Source organism: Anas platyrhynchos, chromosome 4 (genome assembly GCF_047663525.1).
Source record: "Anas platyrhynchos isolate ZD024472 breed Pekin duck chromosome 4, IASCAAS_PekinDuck_T2T, whole genome shotgun sequence".
Classification (NCBI taxonomy): Eukaryota; Metazoa; Chordata; class Aves; order Anseriformes; family Anatidae; genus Anas; species Anas platyrhynchos.
Window position 1 is genome coordinate 31,681,889 of NC_092590.1, and position 25,503 is coordinate 31,707,391.

General features: G+C 35.7%; 1 protein-coding gene across 4 annotated transcripts in view; it reads left to right on the plus strand.

The window, feature by feature from the left end:
• The window catches only part of FSTL5 (follistatin like 5), a 407,458-nt gene that overhangs the window by 59,374 nt on the left and 322,581 nt on the right, over window positions 1–25,503 (plus strand). Inside the window, exon 1 of one of the 4 annotated variants that reach the window (XM_013096666.5) lies at window positions 17,886–18,027. The exons of the other annotated variants lie outside the window; for them this stretch is intronic. The gene's annotated coding sequence lies outside the window, so the exon portion shown is untranslated. Of the gene's footprint in view, window positions 1–17,885; window positions 18,028–25,503 lie in introns of those variants that run through there. 4 annotated transcript variants of the gene reach the window in all.

The window sequence follows — 25,503 nt, forward strand, 5'->3', positions numbered from 1 at the left end:
CTAGACGTTTCTGCATTTGTGTAGTTGCTGATGGATGAACAGTGAAGGGAGGAAAAGAATGTGAACCAGGACTTTTTAAGCTACAGTATGCGACTGTATCATAAATCAGAGAAAATAAGCATATTCATTTAATAGTGACTTGGAACACTAAGTATTGCAGTTCTGTAGTTTTGTACAATCTGCTTCTGGAGACATATGAATAATAGAAAGACTGAAGGTTGCAAGCTGCAGCTGAGGGTCTGATACCAACTGAATGTGAACTACCTCAGTCCTTGGGCTTTGTCTCATATCTTGTGTTATGAAACCCATATGTATCAGTCTTGTTATCAGTATCACTTTTAGTACTACGGCCATACAATGTGCAGTTGTTAATTACTTGTGCTCTAAAACCAGTCCAAGTCATTTCTGGAATTAGCAGCTATCATTTCAGTACCTGTTGACAACTAGTATTGTTAGTTTGTACAGAAACGTGAGCATACATAACGGGTAAATACGAAGCAGGAAACAATAGGATTTAACAGAAACAACTGGAAAATTAGTGATGTCATACAGAAAACCATGAATATTACAAAGCTTTCTTTATTATTGTTATTTTTGCTATGTAAAATATGTTTCCAGCAGCCTTTCATAACCCTTATATTTCCTCAAACAATTAACTGTTGGAATCCACAATATGGATTATCCAAATGGCCGTGCTGTTGTCGCTCAGGAAAATTCATGCAAGTTGCCATTTACATGTACTATAAAGGTATGCAAGTGGTGTGTCTTGTTGATCATTGACTTTCTTCTTCAGCAACTGCAGAACACACTTGAAAAGTATTCCAACATAAATGTAGCTACTGTGTCTAAAAGCTTTTTAAAAGCCATATAAAGCTACTTGAGGCAGAAATAACAGTATTCTCTTCACCAGCAGTGGGAACAGAATGTGCAGTCACCAGCAATATTGTAATAACCGAATTTTTTTTTGAGAACTTCACTAGATTAATTTCTCATGCTGTGTCAATCACACTGCTTTACCTGAGCTTTTGGGAAGTGAGTGGCACAGATGGATTTTGTGATATGTCAAAAAATCTTGCTAAGATTTTGGATATTCTGTTTAATATGTAGATATATCAAAAAGACAACGGTAATCTGATATGTCACATAAGTATAAGCATAATCCTAATACAGAAGTGTAGTGATATTTTCCTGAATAGGCGCAAGCTATACAGGAACGCTGTTCTGCTGCCATAAGTATGTCCTTTTCTAACTGGGGACTGCTGACAATAAGTAAAATGTCTAAATGTAGCTATTTGGGGGAGAAAAAAAAAAAAGGTTGTAGCAGGTTGAGCTATTCTTACTACAGTAGGAGTATATGTTGCTTTTAGATTTTCTTCTACTTTTTTGTCCAAAAGACCATTGTGAAGTGTGCTGAAAGATTTGGATGTGGGGTGGGTGGAAGTGCTCCTCTATGTGTAAGTAAAGAATGTGACAGCACAGCATTGTTATCTGAGTACTTTTGGGAGTTGCATGGATTATTATGTATCCATTTGGAATTTGAATCTTTTACATCACTCTGAAGCAGAAAAACAGTATGGAGGAATGAACTTTCAGTGACATTCCCAAGTTAAATGAGAGTTATTAATATGGCCACATGCTTGCGCATGTTACTTGAACATGAAAACAGCAGCACCTGGCTTAGCCATGCATCAAAAAAGTGTAATGAACTGCATTTATAGCTTGGCTTAAGGTTTGTCCGACACAAGTAGGATGAGAAGAGATTGGGATGGATGCGAAAATACTTGGCTTGTATTTATTCTTCTCTGATAAAATCTTGAAGTGTCACTTTGTCACTATCCTTCGACTATCTAATCTGTAAGTGTGTAATTATAGATAGCCAACAAATGTTGAGCTGTTCTACTACTATAAATGAATATTTGGATATATCCTAATGTGATAGATCCAGTGAATACACGTGACACATTTAAATTAGGGCATTCATTACAGAAGAAATTATAAACTTTGTTTATGACATTGAATATTTAAACAAAGCTTGTTCTTATTCTCTCGGGTCTTTCACATTTCAATAGTGTAAATTAAAAAAAGAAAATCTAAAGGGACGGAAAAGGAGGAGTAAAATTCTGTTGGCAGATGGGGTAGGAAAGGAGCGTGGAGCAGCTGGAGAGCACTTAGAATATGACAGTCCTTTTCTGTATTTCTTTTTTGTTGCTGCTCCGGGAGTAGAAGAGAAAGCCAGCTTCAATATATGTCCTATCAAATAAGTATCTACATAAATTACAGATGTGACTCTTGCTAGGGCATGTTTTTATCTCTGCCACAGACATTTTTAGTTTAAGATGTTTGTCATTCTGGTGTGCACTCTGTTTTGTCTATTCTCTACTGCAGTGCCAAGCAAACACCTTAGCTCCACTGTCTGTATTTTAGCATCTGCTGTGTCTTTGCATGCAACGGTATTCTCCTTCATGTCTGTCTGCCTCACCACTGTCAAAATTGTGCTGGGTAATCAGGAGGAAATTTCTTATTGCAGGCCCCCATAGACCTCTACCTAGAAAAGTATTTGTCTTATTCTTTTCTTCCTAGTTCTAGTAACATTTTTTTTTTTTTCTCCAATCAGTAAATATCTTCTTCAACTAACGTCTCTTCCAGAACCAAGAGGATTTGATGATTAAGGGTTTTTAGACAGCTCCACTTACCCTGGCTACTGATATTTCTGAGCTTTCTTGGATTTGCCTGAAAAAAACAAGCAATATCACAAGCAGAACTGACTTGCTACAGTCTCTTCAAAATCACCAACCACTTGATCCAGATACGTGTATAGCTATATTTACAAGCTTTTTCCCTTCATTCCTTTTTCTTCCTCCCTTTCCCTTCTTCCCTGCTTTCTTTTCTAAATCGCTATTTCATTAGAATTTTGAGATTAATTAATAAATAACAAAATTGAGATATACTTTACCAATGAATGCAATACAATTCTCCAGTTTTATAGATGAGAAAAATGAAGTGCAGAAAAAGGGAGTTGCTTGCCTACTGTCACTGAAGGCCAGTTCAAATTTAATTTTCCTCTGTTAAGATTGATTCTTTACAGAGAATCTCCTGTTCTCCCTGTCATGATGATATAGATGGTGGTGGAGAAGAAAAAAAGCTGATTTTAAATTTGTAGAAAATTATCAGAGCATGCTGGTAACTATGTTTGTGTTCCTGAAGACTTCTGAGCATGTTCTTGTGCTGATTATTTTTTGTCAACTCATTGGTAATGACCCCGTTCTTCTAATTCATTATTCAAGAAAGACAACTTAGTCTTCGCCTGAGCTTTACGCCTAATTGTGTAGAAATATCATGTAGCCAGTATTACATATTTTTATTTCTTTACATTACAATGCATCAACCAAAGGCACATAATCACAGGCAAGGGTATTTCATGTATTTGGAATATTTTTAATCATCTGCAAACATTTGTAGGCAATAAATATATTTGTAGGCAATAAATAAATAAATAATACTTGTATGAGCTGGTTTAATACCTTTTCTAATTCAAGTACTTTACTACTGCTTTTAACTGTCTTGGTAACCTTCAATTAAATGCTATTGGAGGCTAAGGTACCACTTTTCTGGCAGTTGCCTTATAGGAGCAAGATCTTGTTGAAGCAGTTTTCCTGTTCTCACAGATTGGTCATGAGGTATGCAGTTCTTTCTTTTTCAGAAAAGGAAATAAAAGATGCTGCTACTGTATCAGATCAAGGCAAGCCAGACTCCGAGGTAATGGGACACAGACTGAGGAAGGAATGTTTGATTTGAGCCCAGCTGTTACTGAAAATTAAGCCTGAGTGACACTGCCTGGATCACTAAGAAGTGTAGCTTCTGTTGGGTTCTGAGGGAGTCAGTGATGCTTATTAAATGAGTTAATCGTGAAATTGAGTACAGAGAACCAAAAAATTCTTATGCTAGCAATTTTTTTCAACAGTCTATTTAAGTAGAAATAGTGTTTCTGGTTGGAAAGATCTGTGCTCATAAATACATGAATTGAATGACAGTATGTAATATAATCTAATTATGTTTTTTATGTTCCTATGTATAATACAATGCTGTGATAAATCAATCATAATTATATGCCTGTTTTTAACCAGAAAGAACCTGAGTGTATAGGTAGTAAGAACCTTTCTATGGGAGGGACTCTTGCAAATAATGTGATGATAATGTTGGAGCCAATAGATACGCATATTAAAGTATAAAGTATTTTCAAATGAATTCTTATACCAAAGTTTCCTATGGGTTTTTACAAGGCACCTTTTTCTTGGTAGAATACCCTTTTGGAATCTAGGTCTAGTAGCAAAACCATTAGTCTCACGTGTACCTTGACAGTGACCATGTCTTGACTAATGTCATGATTTTTTTTTTTTTTTCCAGAAAACAATGGGAAGCTATGTTGCTAGTCCCTGAACTTAAATACAAGTTTCATTCCCAAGACCAACCAAGTATTAATCTGTTTTCTCAGCTACAGTTAGAGGAGTCAGAAATATTAATATGCAGGGGAATTTAGAGATGCTGCCTAGAATCATTCCCTGGACTCTAAAGATGTGTGTTAATAATGCTTTTTATATTTCAACGCATTTATATTGTGACGCTAATTTCTTGGGGAGGTACTCTGTCAGTGAGTGCAGCGATCAGTCAAAGGATAATGATTTTAAACTAAAAGACAGGTATATCTAGATTAGATGTTAGGAAGAAATTCATTACTCAAAGGGTGGTGAGGCACTGGCACAGGTTGCCCAGAGAAGCTGTGGATGCCCCATCCCTGAAGGTGTTTAAGGCTGGGTTAGATTGGGATGTTGGGCAACCTGGTCTGGTGGGAGGTGTCCCTGCCCATGGCAGGGGGGTTGGGTGGTCTTTAATGCCCCTTCCAGTCCCAACCATTTTGTGTTTCTATGATTCTCCTACATGTGTCTCTTATTTAATTCTAGAGTATGCTCAACAGATTTTTCATTTGAAGACTTTTGTTTTTTTTTTTTTTTTTTTTTTCCTTGCAAAACAGTAGCCTTGATCTTCGCCAGTTCACAAGTTTACTTCTTACATTAGATGCTACCTCATTTTGGAAGGTCAGTGAGAAACACAAGGATTTTACTCGAGTTCTCCAGGGAGAGAGGCTATCAGCAATCTTTTAAAATTTGTTCTGCCTGAAACACTTGATTGCCAAGGATGGAAAAATGTGTTTGCTTATTCTAAGAATTAGTTTCTGATTATGAGTACCAGTAGTTGAAAAATACAGGTTGTTCTGCTTGGGGATAGCAGGATAGGTTATTGGGTATTTGTATGGCAGACATTTCTGCTCACTGGTACCAAGCAGATCTCTTCAGTAGAGATCACAGTACTTTAGGATCCATGGGGACACGTGTCTCGATGTTCTGTTATTGAAAGCCTGCCCAGATTTTCTTCCTCTGAGAAGATGTTCATCACCAATGGAAGGAAAACATATAAAGTGTTTCTTCCCTTTTTCCTTCATGTGCAGTTATGTATGACTGGCTACACATACATGTATTAAGCACTGGAAGGTTAACAAAAACTCTGGGTATGCTGTGCCTCCTGACAGACTAATCTTGACAAGGCAAAATAACTCTTCTTTGTATTTCACAGGCATAAATCCTCCCAGCAACGTTTGAGGTTGAAAGAATTCTCAATGTATTTTTTTTTTTTTTCTTTCCATGGGAGACTTTCAGAGGTGCCAAATGAAAAGCAGATTGCAAAGCTTCCTACCACTGAAAATAAGTGAAAAAATCTTAAATTATCCTAGATAAACAAGCACAGATACGGAGTCATGGTATGTTTCCTGCTACCATGGAGATGTTTGCTAGCAGTGAGGTATTTCGAGAAGTTGGGTATCAGTTTTCAGACAGGCAGAAGTAGATTACAATTTCAGCTGGGTTAACTAGGCAATACAGTATTTCTTCTTCCAAGTCACTTTCACAGTATATGATCTCTCTGTTACCTGCAATTCCTCAAATGCGATACAAATTCATTTATGGCTGGATAACCTTCAAGAACATAAACACATTCCTCTACTCCCTGTTCCACCTGATCCGAACCCCTTTCCTCCCAATATATTTTGTTGCGTTATCAGAAGTATCTGAGCTACATTGTCTAGTTCTCGTTTGCCAACTAATTTCCTTAGCTGTGCAAGGTATGTTTAGCCAGGGTTGTCTCAGCCCTCAGTGCACCAGGATATCTTCCAGGATTGTGCTGCTTTTACTTCTGTGACTCGTACAAATTTGCAGTCTGTATAGCACATCCACCCTTGCTTATGCAGATCTTTTATTTCATATTTTATTAAATTTCACTTCAGAATTCGTTATTTGAGAAGATTATTCAAAGGATAAAAAATAAAATAAAATTCCTTAAAGTAAATTTTGGTTAGATTTAAAACTACAAGACTCTGAAGCTTTCTTGGGTCTTGATGAAAAGCTTTTTCCTCAGAAGTAGAAAAGGTTTCTTCTCTAGTGCATTCACTATTTGGGCTTGGTATCTTACTGGCCTTACTTGCTTACTTTTTTTGTTTCTCCTTCTGGCAACATAAACTTCATGATAGTTTATAGATGTTCTTGACTGAGGGGGAATTCCATGGGCAATAAAAGATATTAGAAGGACACTTGCTATTTCTGTCTTGCCAGGTTCACCACAGGGCAAGCTTCATTGCCCCACATGGGATTAAATTGAAGATCAGAGGTTTGGCTGATGATGGGAATCAAATCAATGTACTGCATCTTCCTAAGAGATGTAGAGTTGATCTCAGTTTTATGTTTCTAAATGTCTGCATTTATTCCAATTTCTGTGGTCGGCTGGAAAGAAACACTATTTTCATTTCTTTAGTTAAGTTAGAAAGGCAAGAAAAGGTGAACAAGAACATAGAATGATGTTAAATTTATTCAAAACCCATATGGTCATTGTATGTGCTGAAATTAACTGCATTACTACCACTATTTTTATTGTTGTTGCATCTGAGCAGGAGTTAAATTTACTGAGTTAAAAATAAAAATAATTATGTTGATGCCTTTCACTATTCCTTTCACTTTCACCTTTTACTATAGACAACAAATTCAGATGAGTTCACCAGATGGCATTAGTTAGGTTCTGTGATTATGATTTGGTTTATATGTTGTATCTTTTTAATTCAAAGTTGCTAAGCTCAAAAAGCTATAATGGATAATTCTTTTATAATACTTGGATATATAAATCTCTGATTACATATGATTATGTATTTTCCCTCATGGCTTACAACTATTTATTAAAATATATATATATAATTTTTATCTGTATATTTTGTTTGTGGAATTTGGGGGCATAATGACTGATGAGCAAAGTGTTTGGAAAAAAATAATCTGGGGACATCATGGGATACCCTCAGAATAGCAGGAAAAGTTTTAGTCATAAAAGTTTTTATATTAAATAGGCTTCTTCTAGGTGTATGATTATAGAAGAGGTACTTCAATATAGGACTTTCATAGGTTCTTTAGTTCTAAAATAATAGTAGGGAAAATAATTTGCTGTGATTAATCTGATGATATGGGGGGAGTAACACTTATTTCTTCACTGAAATTTAACAAGGATGCTGGATTGTTCTCATACTGCAAAGGAAAATCATTTTGTCTTCACAACTCAAATATTTTGTGCAGCAAACGTATCTTATTATCTTTGGCCCTTGTGTAGGAAACAGGTAAAGTATTAGGGCATACTGCTTTTAAAGACTGTATCACTGCAAACATGATCCAGCACTTTGGCTTTACACTGTTGAAATTACTGTCTGTATGAGTGATGTATATATCCCAAATGTAATTTTAGTTATGAAATTAGGACTATCACATACAAGAGTTGATAGAGGGTTTTCCAAGTAGAAAGAGGAATATCAAATTAGGCATTGTAACACAGGAAACGTCTTCCCCTGTGACTTAAAGTATGATGTAGACTGCCTATATCGAACCACACAGAGCAAAGGAGAATAAGATTTACTTAATGTTTGAATGTGGTGCTTTTTATTTTGCTTAAAAGCCTTCACCTCTAATATCACAGCTATGCTTTATTACAAAGAAGACAAGTTGACAGAACATACCATTAAATCTCTTGTTGACTGATGATTAAAAACCAAATCATCAAGATACTGAAATTTTCTATCAGCTGCTTCCTGGGCGCACACAGCTTCAGACATCTTCTGAAAACAGTGCTGTTTGTATAAAATGCTGCACCAGTTGAGGAGCTTTACAGCATTAATCTCTGACCAAACAACTCAGCAAGCAGGAATCTTTTTTAATCATGTTATTACAGAGTAGGACGAATATGCACAGGATGGGGAAGTTTATTGTTCTCGTATCTGCTGTGGGTTCAAGTACATGGTTCTTTTATTCTGAAGGAATACCTCTAGTTCAAACAAGCTCTGAACTGTAGAAATGTAAGAAGCTACCTCAACCCTGGGAGCTCAAATGAACAGAAAATGCTTAATTTCTGGTAAAGTACCAAAACTTTATATACCTGAAGAGAGTACTTCTTATAAAAAGCTAGTATATGGGTTGTAGCTGTGAATGAAGGGAGTCAGCCCTGTTACTTGACCACCTATATCAAAGTTAGTAACTTCTATTAGCAAAGAGCTTTGTGAGCAGCAGTGGAAATTAAAAATTCTAATGCGCTCAAACTCTGAAAACATGGAAGATCTTTCTGCTGCTGCCTTGAGACTTCAGTCATGATTGGTGTTGTTTCTTCTTATCTTTAAACTTTTAATGTACTTTATTGACAGAATGTTCACTGTATGTGTTCATTAAAGAGACAGGAGGAAAAATGGTAATTTAATTAAGTGAATTCAAGATGTTTTTCGTCTCCAGAAAACCTGCATGCTACCTCAGGTTCCCTAGTACCTTTTTGTCTCAGTGTATATATGTACTCCTTATATTAAGTCAGAGCTTGAACTGCAATTCACTTCAAATTCACAGTAAGATGTACTTTAAAAGTACATTTTTGAAATGTAAAATGTATTTTAAAAGCAGAGTCTGAGAATTTTTTGGATGCCTTGTGTTAGAGCGAGTCAACACAGTGTTCTTGAATGGATGAAATGACAAGTCAAAATACAGAAGCGACTTAGGAAACTGAAGCCTGTCTCATGTTTCTCTGTCCTGAAAAGATTCCAGCTGGAAGTAATGACATTAGCTTCTGTTTCCCAGGAATTGTATGGTGAAAGGATCCTGAAGTCTGCCTTCCACCTGAGAGCTGAAGTATTTTTTTCTTCTCTATTTCCATCAGATGATAAACAGGTTAATTTAAGCCATCATGAGAGCAGAGCAGGAGCATTCACTCAGATAATTGTCTTGTTTGCTGATGGCTGTTGCTTGTTAATGAGTCCTGTGCCTCTTTACTGCAAGCTGAAAGCCTCCCTTATTTGTGGGCACAACAGCAGTGATGTCTGGAGAATTTTTGATGGGTTATTTGGAAGAAAAAATGTCTAATCCATTACAGCATACTTTCAGTTAAATGTGTACTAGCAACAGGTTGGAATAATAAGAAGAAACAGGTTCCTATCAGGCAAAGCCACCTTCACTTAGATCTCTGCAATACAAGTTTCCACTGATGTCCTCAATGTAAACTGCAGGTGTATCAGTGGGATCAAATTTTCACAGGTGGTTATTTTCTTTCCTTTTTCCTTTCTTCAGATCTCTGTGGTGTACCTCATCAACCTATTTTTCCTGCTAACAGTCATCACGTCTGCATTACTCTTCCTGTTGATCACAGGGGACAGTACTGTACCTGAATTATGCAGCTTTCTTAGCTACAGCCCCTTGCCTTCCTTCCCCTGCTTCCTCAGCTTGGAACTCTGATGTGGAGGCTGCCATTAGGAAGGGCAAAGGTAACAAGATGCCTGGGGAAGTCATGCTGAAGTCATGCTATGCAGCAAGTCACTTGAACTCTTGATAATCTAGCTTCTTTCAGATCCATCTCCGTGGTGGCTTCGTATAACATAATAAACGTAGTTAAGTATTTCTGTTTCTGCAGGTGCTTTGACATGGTATCACCTAACCCCTGAAATGGCTATTTACTTATTTTTTTTTTGTTTCCCTCAACTTTATGTATTTTTCCACATCTTTATTGACTTCTAGAGAGGATTTTTTAGAGAGAATCATTTTTATACAGAAGTTGATTTCTGTAAGAGCTCTACCATTTGTTGAAATCTAGGTTTCCTGCTCACAGAAAACCCAGTATTAGGATTCTTCTTTGTAGCTTACTGGTGTATTTCCCTGAATGTTTCAGATTTGCTGTCCTACCTAGGTGTGCACTTCCTGTAGAAAACCAAGTTTTCTTTTAGTGAATTCTCTCTCATATATGGGTATATTTGCACAGCAAACAAACAAGGAGCATTTTTTTTCTTTCCTTGGGACCTACCTGCAGTTCTTACAACCTTCATGTAAACTGGATGACTGCATGTGAATATTTTTACTTCAAACTGCAACTTTCATATTTGAATGCGGGTAGAGAAGAGAGCTCTTAAAAAAGACCCATGTATTTCCTATTATTGTTAATTTCTAATGTTGCATCCTAGCTTTTGTCACTAGTGGTATATATGAATCCAGACAGCTTCTTGAAACTGAAGGGTGAAGAACAAAGCAGAGGGAGGAGACCCTTCTTTTCTGCAGTACTACAGCTGAATATTTCAATCTTGAAATAAATAGGTGTTGTTCATTAGTGCTCTCGATCTGAAACTTTTCTCTAACCAACAATACATTTTTAAAATGTAAGAGGAAAATACTTCCTACATGGAGAAACAATAAAACATTTAAGGATTCTATTTTTTAATATAAAAAGGGTATTTTGAATGGTTACATTACACAGGGGACACATTTTATTTACTTACTTATTGAAACTTAGAAGCAAGAAGATGTTAATCTGCTGTGTTTTCTGCATTGAGAAGGGGATATTGAGGTCGTGACAGTCAGTTAGTGACTGCTTAGTTCACCAACAGTATTACAAAGTGAAGCTGCTCAAAATCTTTAAAAGTCAAAAGACTTCACAAAATAGTAACTGAAGAAGCTGCTCTTTATAAAAAATGACATGGCACTTGAAGGCTACTGGTATTGATGAGGTGTATATTTGATCTTTATCCTTCACCTGAAATGGCTTAAAATTATCAAAATCTAGTTTCTTGAATATTTTAATGCAAGCTCACGATTTTCAAGCCAGGATGATAATGAGTTGCTCACATTAATTTTCTGAGAAATGGAAGTGAAATCCTACCGCTTAATTATAACATACATTCATGAATACATCAAAGTTTATAGGATATTAACCAAACTAAGCTGATATCCCTGCAATGAAAAAACATGCAGATGATAGAAAGAAGTGCTTATTACAAAAAAAATAAAATAAAATTTCTCAACAGCTTGCGTTTTATTTATGTCACCATTATCATGGTGGTGCAACAGTATGGGCACATTTTCCTTTTTCTCACTTAATATTTCACTCTTTTTTCTATTTCATCATTTACCAAGTATCCTTGGCCCATTTATGTACCAAACACAGCAGGAAGGGCCCTTTATGTTGGTTACATGTATTTCCTCATGTTAACAGTTTTCTTTCTTAGACAACTTCAGCAAAATATTAAGAAACTGCAAAACAGAAATTAGAAGTTTCAGATACATTTGGTAGTGGTTGCATAAGCCTGCTCCCACAGAACTAAATCTTTTCTTCTTAAAATAATTCTTAGCTAATGCCAATAGAACGGCTAATATATACTAACCTTCTTGTAGAAACATTAACAGTGAATCATAAAACTGGAAAGGAAATTTGAACCATTTGAGCTTGAATTGCAGACTTTAGGCTGATAGTAATTTATTTTTTAAAGTTGTTGCTATGTGTTGAAAGATATGATAATAATGGTATTCTACAGCTAAGTAATTTGTCTTGGCAATTATTCATACTAGAAGAAGGATAAGAAGTAATGTTAATAATTCCCTTATTTCCTCATGCTGTATACAAAACCTCATTACAGTAATTTATTGGTTATTATATTTGAGGAAATTAGTTAATATATTTTCTTGGTGTACTTGAAGGACAGAAATAAACGGTTCTACAGGAGACAGATGGTAAAATAATTGCATGCTGCATTTATTAATATTGAATAAAAAGAGCTACAGCATCAACAGTTGTGAAAGCTGCTGTCATGGCCAGCCTTACCTTTGTTGTAACTCCTACACACAGCTTTGAAAATGTATCCCTCAACAGCTGTCTGCTTAAATGGTAGCTGTGGAGTGAATTCTAACTTTGCTGACTTCCTAAAAAAAAAAAAAAAAAAAAAAAGGGAGTCAGTCACTATGTGGCTTATTAACATAATTAGTTGTCATAAAGATGCAAGCCTGAAGATGTACTTGCTAATTAGCCATCTGAAATCTGATGGTTGTTCCTCTTCCCTTCCTCCCTTCATAATCCTTCTCTCTTATTGAAGAGAGATGAGGATTGCATTGTACTTTTGAAAAAAAAAAAAAAAAAAAAAGTAAAAAAATCACTCCAATATTCTTTCATCCTGGACATCAAACAGGGGGAATTCAGATAAATGGAACAATTTCACATTACACAGTTCTTGTGTCTATTGTTCTTTGAAAAATCCACCTTCCACAAAACCCATAAAGTTTTTAAAATATTTTTTGCGCTTCTTGGAAGATGTTGAAATGTCAGTAAAAGCCATGCTGTTGTTTTATTTTCCATTTTATGTATTGCAGAACAGTTTCTTATGGTCAGATGAGTATAACAATCTCTGACATCTTGTAATAACATCTCTAAAGAAGTTCACTTATACTATTATTAATTTTACACTGGAAACTTAGACTCAGATGGTCAAGTGCTGAACTCCCAGTGAATTCAATAGAAATCACATGTTTCAGATGGTTCTGAGAATTCTGAAAATTCTCTTTGGTATCTAAGTAAATCCATCTTGAAGGTCTCTATTCAAGTTGGTTATCTATTCCTTTGAACTTGTGGGCTTGTATTGCAGTTATCTTGTTTTACTCCAGTCTTTTTTGCTACTACTTCTATAAGTCATTTACATACTGACAATTTGTAGTGTAAACTCTCAAGAACTATCATCAAAACTTACTGTATGGTGTAACATTTGTGACGAGCTTAATGTGGAATTCAAACCCAAGGTTTTGACTGTCAGAGCAATCTGGAGTTCCAGGTGTTTTTTTTTTTTTTTTTTTTTTTAAATCTAGCCCTAGAAGTAGGGGAAAAGATACTGTGTCCCAGTAATGAGTATTTCTTTGGTCTTCAGCAGAAAGCTGGAAGCCAGTCCCATCTGATTTCCCATATGAGCTGTTGATTATGGCTTTTTGCATTTTAAGTATTGGGACTCCTATGAGGATTTGGTTACTGTGCCTATGTTCTGTATCCTACAGAGTTGACAATTTTTCCTGACTGCTCAAACTCCAAAGGCTGTAGTTATGCAAAGAAACAAATATTAAACACCTAGAACTTTTCTGAGCTGAGTAAGAAACCATTTTGCGAAGTGCCTCCAGATTGGAAGACAAATGCTGAAAAGGTGTTTGTGAATTCAATTTGGGGTTTATCTAAAGGTTGTTAGCAGCCTGAACCCTAACTTGGATTTAACTGTTGATGTATGCTAGCACAACGCCAATGAAATCTGGCACCCGTCTTTCAGTTACCACCACCAAGATTCAAGGGCAAAAAGTTTTATTGAATATTTTGTGTAATACTTAATGTGAAACTATGAAAGATGCATTTATTGCAGGTGGCCTTTCAACAGCTACCAGCTTGGAGTTCATAAACAGTAGGTGAGCAACAAGTTGGCTTAAAAAAAAAAAAAAAAAAAAAAGTCAAGTATCAGGGAGATGTGATTGCAGGCTTTTGTAGGAGGGAAAAATACACCTGCCCACTGTGTCGAATTAAAACAGTGGCAGCTGTGTTTGTTCCAGTGTGAAGCTGAGCAGTATTTTTCAGAGTATAATTAAGCTGGAAGTGAAGCCTACAACTATTGTGGTCAGCATCAACGTTTCTTTAAAATTATTTTCTTCTTTGACCTTTAAGGAACAGCAGAGTAATGTTAGACTGAGTTTACTGTTTTTATTTTTTTTATTTTTTTTTCACTCCCAAAAAAGTTAAGAAGTCAGACAGGAGCCCCACAAAGTCATATGCAACACAAACATTTTATAATCATCTCTGACATACTTAGTGGCTTGCTTTATTGAAATCAGTGCTTGGTAATAATTGACAGATGTGTTGATACATTACTCCAGCTCTTTCACTTCACTTTTTGCTAGAGTAAATTTTATTTTTAATCTTGTTTAGAGTAGAAATGGTTAAAAAGATGTACAATTCAGATTTGAGAAATACACTCATTTTAAACAACTAAGTTCTCCAAGCCATAGTATTTATGCTGTACATCCTAAACAACATAAAATATTTGCCTTGACTAGTAAGGGATGTAGAATGAAGTTGCTACAAGAAATTGTGGATTTTGATGAGGACAAGCATGTTCACCTAGCAAAAGTAAAAATTAAATTTGAATGGTAGCTGTCCTAGGAAATCAAGGGAATTAGTAATTACCTGATTATATCCTTGTGGATTTAGTCAAAAACTTGAAGTGCAGAGGAAACAGCATTATGTCAATTGAATTGCATGAGTTTCTGGTAAAAGCAGAACAAAATTCTACAGAACAGTTTGAGGACACAAAAATCTGGAAGAAAAAAAAAAAGCAGAAAAAAATCCCCTAAACTGAGACATATATATATATAATTTTTATTTTATTTTATTTTATTTGCTGACATTAAGAAATAATACTAGTCATTGTAGCATGGAATATGAATATGGCAGAAAATTTTAATTAAAATTTACAGAGAGGTACCTGTGAAAAGTTCCATGTACTAGATTTCTGATAAAGAGTCAAGTATTGAACTCACTTATTTTGAATTTTATTTATAAAACGTTGCAGTGTACATTATAAAGTGAACACCCTTCCTCATGCGCCCGGATTATCACCATATCAGGAGATAAGTGGAGATTTAAAATGTGTGACATATCTGACCATTCAAACTAGCAACTAAGCCTGAAAAAGAGCCTTTTGTTGTACCAAACTGTATCTCATCTCCTTTCTCTGTTTATTTGCTACAGTTCAATTTTCAGTGTGGTGTCTATTTCGCTTAGCTGCTTTTGGGTAGCTCATACTTTAAATCTATTATGAGAATAGTTGGCTCCTAGCTAACTAGCTTATTTGAAACAGTTATTAGCAATGAATGTATATGATTAATTTTAATTTGGAAACGATCTCAATTTTGTTATTTGAGGAAGGTGATATCTGAGTTCAGAATGACAGAAAGCTGAGTTGGGTAATTTCAAGATTATAACTGCTCCCAGCCATTTTTCATGGAGTTGTAACATTGGAAAATCCAATCAAAAGACTTCTGTGATAAGAATGCAATGAGATTTGCTTAAAATTTTGCTTGTTTTTCAAAATAAAAAATGATTTTTAAAAAAATTTATTGTGGATTTTCTGATTTTGTGGCTTAGATCTGAGCTATTTACATAGACTCAGATGGCAATTTTTATTTTGCAATCATCTGAATTTCAGATGCTAACAAACCCACATAAAACACCAAGGAATGTAGTGTTTCTATTTTTCTACTTCTTTCATGTTATGCATGTGCATAGTACTACCTGACTTCATTTCTTCAAAATTAATAGGAACCTTTCACTATAAATTTTAGTGTCCTCTGGGGCCCTATTTATAAACATTTTGTGATCCAAAAATGTAGGTAAGCAGGCCTCTTTGAAAACCCTGATACACTGCTATCCCTCTAAAAATGCATGCGTATTTACTATATGAAACTTTGTGCAACTGTGTTTAGCATTGAGTTACCAAGATAATCTTTTGTAGAAGGTCTGTGGAGATCAGAAGATAGCAAATCATCTTAACTATGTAGCCCTCCCAAAGAAACATAATTAAAAATGTAATTTGCTCCTTTCCATGAAATGAGTTTTAACATGAATGCTTCAGTAAACAAATCTACCTATATAATTAAAGCAACATGCAAAAGCTATTTAAAGATCACAGAAGGAGAAATATGATATAAGGCCAACCTAGTGTCTCATCCTACAATTATTTTCAGTGCCAATGAGACACAGGTGTTTTCTACATAAATAAGAAAAAATCTGAGTGTGATGGATGTGATTATTATTCATCTCAAACATCCTCTTTCCTTTTTCTTTCCTTTTCTAATTAGGTAGTTTCCAGCTGTTCAGCATTTGCTACTGTGAGATGTGCCATTGGAGAATCACTTCCCAAACTAAACAGAGCCATTCTGAAAGCAGCTTTCTCTTAAAATACAATTAGGAAAGCTATGGTAGATACTTCAACAGAGTTAGATAGACAAAAAAATCAGTACTGCAAGAAAAACACAATCGAGAAAAATGTGTATAAGATAATGCAAAAATAGAAGAAATCCATATGTGCAGTGGAAGGATAATGTGAGCTCTCTTGCAACAAATAAGTGACTTTATGTGGATGATTCTACAATGGTAACCAAAAAAGTGGTACTTGTCCTGAGCACAGAAGCAGCTGTATCTTTCTACAGATTAGCTGTAGTTGAACATAACATCCCTGAAAATGGGAGGGCGCTTAGAGAAGTTGAAAAAGTGGTAGTGAAGTGCAGCTTTATAAATTTTGGCTTATCTGTCTTGCAGTTTGATGTGGTTCTATGCTGCAGGAAGGACAAATGTTGCAACCAAGTCTCTAGGATGGGGTATGAATGAGAAAATCCTGGGCAGTTTCTGTGGGCTAAAGAAATGCTCATGAGTAGGTAAATGCTTTACCTACTCAGGCAGTAATTGATTGTTAGTCTGTTTAGTTAAGCGGGAAGGTGGATACGGGGAGTTCTGGGCTAGAGATATATAATGGTTCTTCCTCCTCACTCGGGTGCAGCTGGCATTATATATATATTATTTTTTTTTTTTTTATATCACAATCTGTTTACTTGCTCCTTCTTCAGTGGTCTGCAAATTCCATGCTGTCTGAGCTATCTATGGGATCTTTCATCTATAAGAGATAGCTGCCCTTTTTTTCTGTTCTTTCTGTTGTGTGAAAAGTCAGTTTTCCCTGCCTCCCAAGGCTGCATCCCTTCAGCAACAACTGACTGACCCTTCTGGATTTCTGTTTGTACCTTCCTGGCCTCTGTTATCGCCTTGTGCTTGTACTAGTGGTATCCCGTTACGATCACATTTTATTTTTTACAGTGGTCAAGCTGCAATTTCCTGATAATGTAACATTAACGTTTTATTAGTTCAGCCTATTCATATGTATGCTCCTTGTCCCAGTGTCATCGAGTAGCTGACTCTACTGAGAGGCTGTCAGGAGATGTACAGATAGATAAATACAGTGCTTTCAGAACTACTTGTTATGCATGTCTATTTGTTATGGTAACAATACTAGCATATAATCAACGTTGTTTTGCAACACAAATAACTAAGTGTTTTTATTCCCTAAAAACATCTGGGAAAAGCATCATGCTTGGTACAACGAAGTATGGCAATTTTATTCAGTTGTATTTGTACTTTTGATTTCCTTTCTGCATTTGAATATCTGAAGAAGTTTGAATTAGCCAGTACTCCTTTCTGGTGGCCCCTAGGGAGAAATATGAATAAATAACATTCAGAGCTTCTCTGCCTTGTGCTGGTACCTGAGACGTATATGCCACACGTAGGATTCATGGAAGGAGACTATCCTCTCTTCTAGAGATGATGTGGGCAGAGGGTTAGCACAGGTGTCAGAGCAGTCCCTGATGGGTTTGAAATTTGCTAATTACTTCTACAGGCACCTGCGGCTCCTCCCCATGGCCTTAGTCCAATTAAGATAGCAGCTCCTCCCATTGCACAACATGCACTTTTTTCCTATCCCCAATGTCTTCCCAAAGAATCAACAAGATTTTAAAAGTGTTTTTCAGCTTGCTGGCAGCTGTACAGTTTGTGAGTGCAAAACAGGCTTTTGCTGTTTCTTGAGAACAGGTAAATATTATAGATTTGTTTGCGACTTTAAAAATAATCTTTGTGTTAATTTTTTTCATCTATAAAAAGCTTTCAGTGTTTTAGCTGCACAGTACAAAAAAGCTAATATAACCATTGAATTATCTGTCTACTTTCTATAATTAGATGAAAAAGACTTAAAGGCTTTATTGCTGAAGGAAACATGCAGGAAAATTAAAAGCATGTAACCTGAGCATTAAAAAAAAAAAAAAAAAAAGAAAAACTTAAAAGATAGTTTTGCTGTTGAAAGTTTTATAATTCTGAGGTAATGTGTAAGCACTGGTTATTATTTTTTAATATTGTTTTCATTGCTAATAATACTATTTTTTTCTATTAATCATCCTTGAATATGAAAATTGTCTGGCTTTTGAGTGCTAGGTTTTAAAACTTTCCCTGCTTCTTATAATGTCTTATTTGATAACTTAGTGAAGTGCCTCTGTATTTACAGAATTGATTTGTCATATAAGCTGTAGCTGTTTTGTAGTGGTGTTTTTTTTTTTTTTCTTTTATCGAAAGAGACATTATCTATTAAAATGGCATAAGTTTAGACTAAATTTTTAACTGAATTTCAGGGCACAAAATTGTTACAGATACCTTAGGAAAATGTAACTATACTATTATACACAGAATTTCCACTACCTACAGTTTGAGAGACAAAAAAAATGTTGACTGTAGCTTATTAAGATAGTTTTGAAGGAATCGTGAGGACATGTACAAACGTTTATTCTTTCTCTTATGTATCTGAAATTCCAAATGCTTATCAGATTCCAGCAAGAAATAGAAACAGTAAAACATAAACTTTCTAGACATTACAGTACTCAGAATTAATATATGTATGCTCATATTGCACATGAGTATTTTAAAGTGGAATATCCTTCTCCTTTTTCATGGTTGTAGATTCATGTGTCCTCCAACTTACGGTTTTGTTGTGGCCTGATGGTAACATGTTTTTTTTCCTGTCCGTCCTGTCTAAAAGCCGATGCTCATCATGCTTCTCAATTTTTCCTCATTCAGACCCTGTTAAGTCTGAATTTGTTTCTACCCAAATATGAGGCTTTAAAAAAATATTTTCTTTCACTTTAGTCCAAATAAATGTTGGCTTAAGAAATGTTCACATCAGACTAGGCAATCAGAGGTATCAAGCTGGTCTAGTATCCCAAGGAGTCACATACAATAGCTCTCTTAAACAGCCACATATTTGATGAGTGTTTTCAAAGTCCCATGTTCCTGGCAACAGTATTTTTATTTATGCACTTCTCATTCCCTGTAATGACAGTTATTTTGGCTTTGAAACAAAGCAGATTGTGGAAAAGTAGTGTCAGAAATTCAGAAGTGCTGGCATTTAGAGGAAATCATGACTAATTCATTTTCATTTAAAGATGATCTATGCAACCATGCACTACAATTTTCCTCTTTCCCTCTGTATTTCTCCTCTTTCCCTATCTGCAGCAATCATGACAGTCAGCAGCTGCAAACCACACGCTGTGGCATGGGAAGGGCAGACACAGCCAGTTGTGATGTTTTTAAAATAGAGAAGGGATTTAACTTTCCTGACATGGCGAATGAGGGATAGGCTTGAGAGCCTCTCATTCTTATGCCATGTTACCATTTCCTCTGAAACTACAAATATCAAATGATATTTGTATCAACTCAGGTTCAGACTAACATTTTACATAAAAACTACTGATTTTATTTATTTGTATTGAGCTACAAAACATTTTGACGAGAGTTGTCAGAACAGAACTGAGCATCCCTGCTTGCTGAGACTTGAACACGCAGCGTACATGTTTGTAACTGAGGTGATAAAATGCAGCGTACTCTTGCATATTTTATCAATACTTTTGAAGAAGACATTCAGTTAAGAAGTTATGCTTCCACTGACTTGTTGGAAAAGATCTTTCATGGCTGAAGGTGGATAGGTTAAATAAAACATTAAGCTGACTGGTCAAAAAAGGTCAGGAAAAAGAACACTTCGTTTTACTCCCCCACTCTTGCAAATGAAACTTATATTGGTGAACTTTGTGCATGGAGAAGTGGAAAAAAAAATGTCTAAATGGACAAAAAGTATTGGTTTACATGCAGAAACCTAATAAGGCAATTAGCAAGGCTTGCTAAGGTGCTGCAGGCAAGTCACGTGGATTTATTCTGCCCTTCAGCTGGGCAGGAAGAGGAGATATCTGCGTTGCCTTCTCATAGATGGTTTCAACACATGGTTTGTGCTTAACATCTTTAAGGAATTGATTCTGCATCATAATTTTTCTAGTAAATGCTGAGGACTTAGAGTAGGTGTGCAAATTTGTTTGTTTCTTTTCGGAATTTTAATTAAGGAAAATAGATGCAGAGTATTAGGTGAGAGTGACAAAAGCCCATCTGCAGCCCAACAAAGGAGCAGAGATGCTGGCAGGCTGGGGAGACAAAATATGCCCATGCCCATCCCAGGGACCTTTGGCCTGCCAAAGGCCCATCACCACGCAGCCATAGGAGCACAGGGGCACGCTGAGGGACAGGAACCCAAATGAAGGGCTCAGAGGAGGGGATGTCATGCTTGGTACCCTCCCAGGACAGCCCTAGCTCCCCAATGTGAAACCCATCATGATGAGCCAGTGGCAGGTTTGTGCCAAGGGGTATGGGGCCTGTGGGATGTAGGGGATCACACAGGGATCACTACAGTATATTTAGGGGAGGAACCAGAGGCAGGGAACGGGGAGGACTGAGGTGATTTGGGGAGGAACAGTTATGGGGAAAATGGAAGGGAAAAGGGGGGTGAAAAGGACCAGTTACATGTAACTTATTTGCTGGTTGGCATGCTTGTCAGGCCATTACTGTGCCTGATCAGTGCAGTCTATCCTATCCCATTATTAAATTGTCAGTGTTTGTGCAGGTGCTCTGTGGGGACATATGTGTATATTTGTGTTGTATAAAAGTGCTGTGTGCTTGTGTGCATACTGGGAACATGTGCTTAGCCTCACTCTTGGTCCGCTCTGGGTGTGGGGAGCTGTGGTGGCCTTGCCTCTGTGGGGCTGGCAGATCCGGCCCTATTCCTCTGACAAAAAGATTGTTTATGGGTACAGTTTGTCAACAGCTTTTTTATCTAAAGCAGTGTCTGGCTAGTTGATGTATGAGTTTTCTGGTGTGCCCATCTGTGTTTTGTGTTTGAGGAGGAACAATGTGTATTGTTAGATGAGAGTGACCATACAGCATCTGAACAAAACTTTCCCTGAGGCAGATACTTTGTCTTCAACAGTGGCAGGCAGCCTTTGTCCAGGAAAACGTGCAAGCTCTGAATGTGGTGTGGTGCTTCAGGAAAATGCTCTCTGTCCTCCAGCACCTTGAGGTTAATGGAAAACTTTACAAAGACCTTATCTCTTCCTGAACTTTTACACTAAGGCAAAGTAGGTCTTTTGGAAGACAGTATGTGGGGGTGTAGCCATGTGTTGATGTTAGTGATATGGGTTTAACCATGAGTTCAGCGCAAGATATGTGCTTCAATAAGTAGTGGGATGTAAAATATATATTTATGGGCATCAAAAGTATTTCTGATTTTTTTTTTTTTTTTTGTGCTTAAATGATACTGACACTTGTTTTTGGGAAAGGTCTTCACATGAGACAGGAAAAAAAAAAGGTCTCGCATGTGTGTGGTCATTCAGCATCTCAATAGGTTGTAATTACGCAAATTATATGTGGGGAAAAATATGAGCAAAGTACAGTCTCATCCCAGTAGTTTTCCTTGCTTATGATTTTTGTCCATGCCTTGTTTGCTTGTTAAGCCTCGTAACAAACTAATGAGAGGATTGAGTGGTTTTTTTTTTTTTTTTTTTTTTTTTTTTTTTTAATTTATTTTAACTGCAATTCTGGCCATATACCAGAGAGATTCTGGAGGAATAAAACCCATGAAGGAGTAATCTTACAGGCAAATAATACTTCACAGTGAAAACCACAGCCAAAAGTTATTGTGGGTTCAAATGCACTATGTGTGTAACGCTGTTTGCGTAATTGTTTCCTTTCTTCACATAGTTTAGATTTATTTATAACATAGGATAAATCCTGCTAATGCAGGTCCATCACAGAAACAAACACTAACCTCATTTGAACTGCTACTAATGTTTGCTTTCTATTTCAATCATATTTAGGAAGACAATCAATGTATCTAGTAGAAATTGTTTGAAAGATGAAGTATATCCACTGTTTCCATTTTATTTAGAGTATTTGTAATGATGTAGGCCAAGAGGTTGTATCATTCCTATTCAGAAATATATGAATAGAAAATGTGTGTTTGTTTTTTCCTATTCAGTTATGGGATAATTTAAATTTCCATGATCAATTACCTTCCTCTTTAATGGTTCTTTCTAGTTCATTTGTACCTCCTGATGTTAATATCTTCTTACATATTACATTTTTTCCAAGCCCATTTCTGAAAATAGTCTTAATTATTGTTCCACATCTGTCCAGTTTCCCACCAAAAAGTGAAAAATTTGTTCATTATGTTGCTTTCATGAATATTTTTTAAAGTTCACACATATATATTTTAAGACTTGCGAACATATTTAAGTGTGCTTTTTGTAATACATCTGAAGATACATCGACCTTTAAGAAGTTTATATGAATCCTTATGAACTTTTATTCATTAACTAGAAAGAACAAGTTCATTAGTGTAATAATATGATATATGTTGTTGAACTTTTCTGCAGAATTCCTAGCAATTTCATTAAATATGAATAATTTAGTGGTCTTTAATTAAACTTTCATGTACTCTTCATAAGTAAGTTGGTTTTAACCCTAATATGTAACTCAAATTAAAACAAAATGTTGTAAGATTTATTGCAGTAGAGGCATAATTTTTAAATACTGACCATCTCCAGTTGAAATGTCAAAATGCTATACAGTCTAAAGACTAGCAAGAATAAGCTTATGTGTCACCTGATAAATGCTCTCATTCTTTATTGTGAATAACTTTCAAGAGTATCTTAAAAGTACTCTTTCTATTCTTATTGTTTAGGCTGATCAGCGCCACTTTCTTCACTTTATACCAAACGGTTGAATCTAACAAACAATTCCTGTCATGCTATTCTATTTTTACAGCATTCTTACAAGATGCTTACGTAAACAGAGAAAAATATATACAGGCATTTTTGTAAACACTATACTTGGCTCTGCTAACACATAGCTCAAGATGAATTATCAGCTTGAATTATGAGTATCTTGATAAAACTAAAATTGATAAGTTCTTGTATGTTCTAACTACATGAGCATTTTAAGATGTAATTATTTTTCAAAACCCAAATTAAGTAAAGGAAGAAGCAGTTGTATTTACAGCAGTGCTCTATTACTTTTTAAAGAGCTTTTGAACTTGTGTTACTTCCAAAAGGTTCTTCATTAGCCAAACTACCTTGTTTATTTATAATTTTTACAACAGTATATAAATCACATGACTCATGCTGTATATTTCTACACTTCTTATAATAATCTAGTTGAGTTGAGTGGCTGAGAAGAAGCTCAGTGCCTTCAGAACTTTAAAACAGATTCATAAGGAGCTCCTTGTCCCATTTTAGGGAGTTTTCCAACTCCCTAAGGAGTTGGAAAGGAGTTTTCCAACTCCCTAAGGTTAATGACTCATTTCTTTGGGTTATATGCATAGTGGATTTGATTCTAAATCAAAGTTGTTGTTGTAAACCCAAAATGACAAAATAACATTTATTAAAGAGTTTGCATTTTTTTTTTTATATTTTGCTTTTATTGTTTTACACTTTTTTCTTAAAAAAAAAAAGAAAAATTAAAAAAAAATCGTGCATGTTCAGTGGAGCATGAAAAAATGGTGCTCCGTGCTTTATGAGGAGGAAGGCTGCCAGTGCAGCTTGGCTGGGAATTAGTGAAGTAAGGATCTGCATTTAATTTTCTTTTGCTTCTGTGCACATTGCTTTATTACAAGTGGCTGAGTCATGGGCTGGCTTGCTGAGTAGGTTATTGATTCATTCTTCGGTCATATTTTCATTTTTTCCAGGATGTGTTGCAGCCAGAACCGTAGAATCTCCCCACATGCTGAGGTCTACTTGACCTCTGTCAGCCTAGCAGTCTATAAAACTTCAGTTGTTGATCTGAACACAGTGGATATTCATTTACTGACATACAGTGTTCAGAGAACTAGCTGTGCACATATTCTTATATGAAATTAGTGATTTACGTTCTATTTTTAATTCATTCTTTTAGTTATATATTTCCTGAATAATGTATTTTTTCTATCTCTCTCTCTCCTCCCTTCTCTCCCTTCCTCTCTCCTCCATCTTCCTGGTCTTTTGGAGCTACACAAAATTCTAAATTGTGGAATGATGTAAGCAAGAATAGTCCAAGTGAATCATTAAAATGGTGCTTAGTGAAATAGAATACAAACAGTTGCATCGTACATTTATACAATTGCTATGTAAAGCAATGTTCTTACGTTCCTTTTAACCGATAAGAAAAAGCGATATTTGAACACCAGATTTTCCAAGATTTGCCAAGGTCATCATTGCCTTAGCAATAAAATCTGAATTTAAAGCCACACAAATCCAGACATATATAGATAAATAGCACTTCACAACTCTGTCCTGTACTGTTTGTTCCTGGACTTTTGACTCTTCTGTGGTACTGCTGTGGTACTCAGTGAGTGACATTTCAATGAGCTTGTATGCACTAGCTGTTGTGCTGCTGATGTTTGTTTGTTTTGCCTAAGAACAGGACTCTAATGTCCATATTGTGTGACCTCCCCCCAAAAATACCGCAAAGCACTTTTTTGTATGCAGTACAAAAAAAAAAAAAGTTGTTTTTTTTTTCCCTGCAGTAACTGTATGCAGCAAAAATGTTAGTCGTATGACATCTTAACTCTCAATAACTTCTCCAGAGACTGGAATGGCACACTGAAGTGACATAACAGAGAAGTAACAGTATTGTAGTGAAGTACTTAACATAAATATACTTAACCTATTAGCATTGTTACTAATTTAGAGAGATTAGAGATCATTTCTCACTGTCATTTGGAGAAGTCATTCAATCTGCAACACTGGAACCTGATAAATATGTTAGTAAATCTGAAATAAATGTAGCTTAGAGGAGCTTACATGACAATAGTTTTAAGAAGTCCTGGTTTATGTTCATGAAAATATAATGGGCATACACCATGTTTCTAGCTTTTTCTGTCTTTTACTCCAGCTAAATTTGAACCTCTGCTGAAACTGTCTATGGATAGTTATGCTTCTTAATAGTATGTTCCCTTCTTTAATTTGTAAATTAATTTCAGATTTGTGAAGTAATGCTGGTAAGCCCATAGAACTGGAGAGGAGAGAGGAAAGCAAATATAAAATAAAACAAATAATATATAAATTTACATGAAAACAAACTTGCTTCTAACAAAATCTGTTTTACTAATGCAGGTGGTATATGTTAACTATTTACAGTCATAGTGTGCTACGTACTTGGATTTTGTAA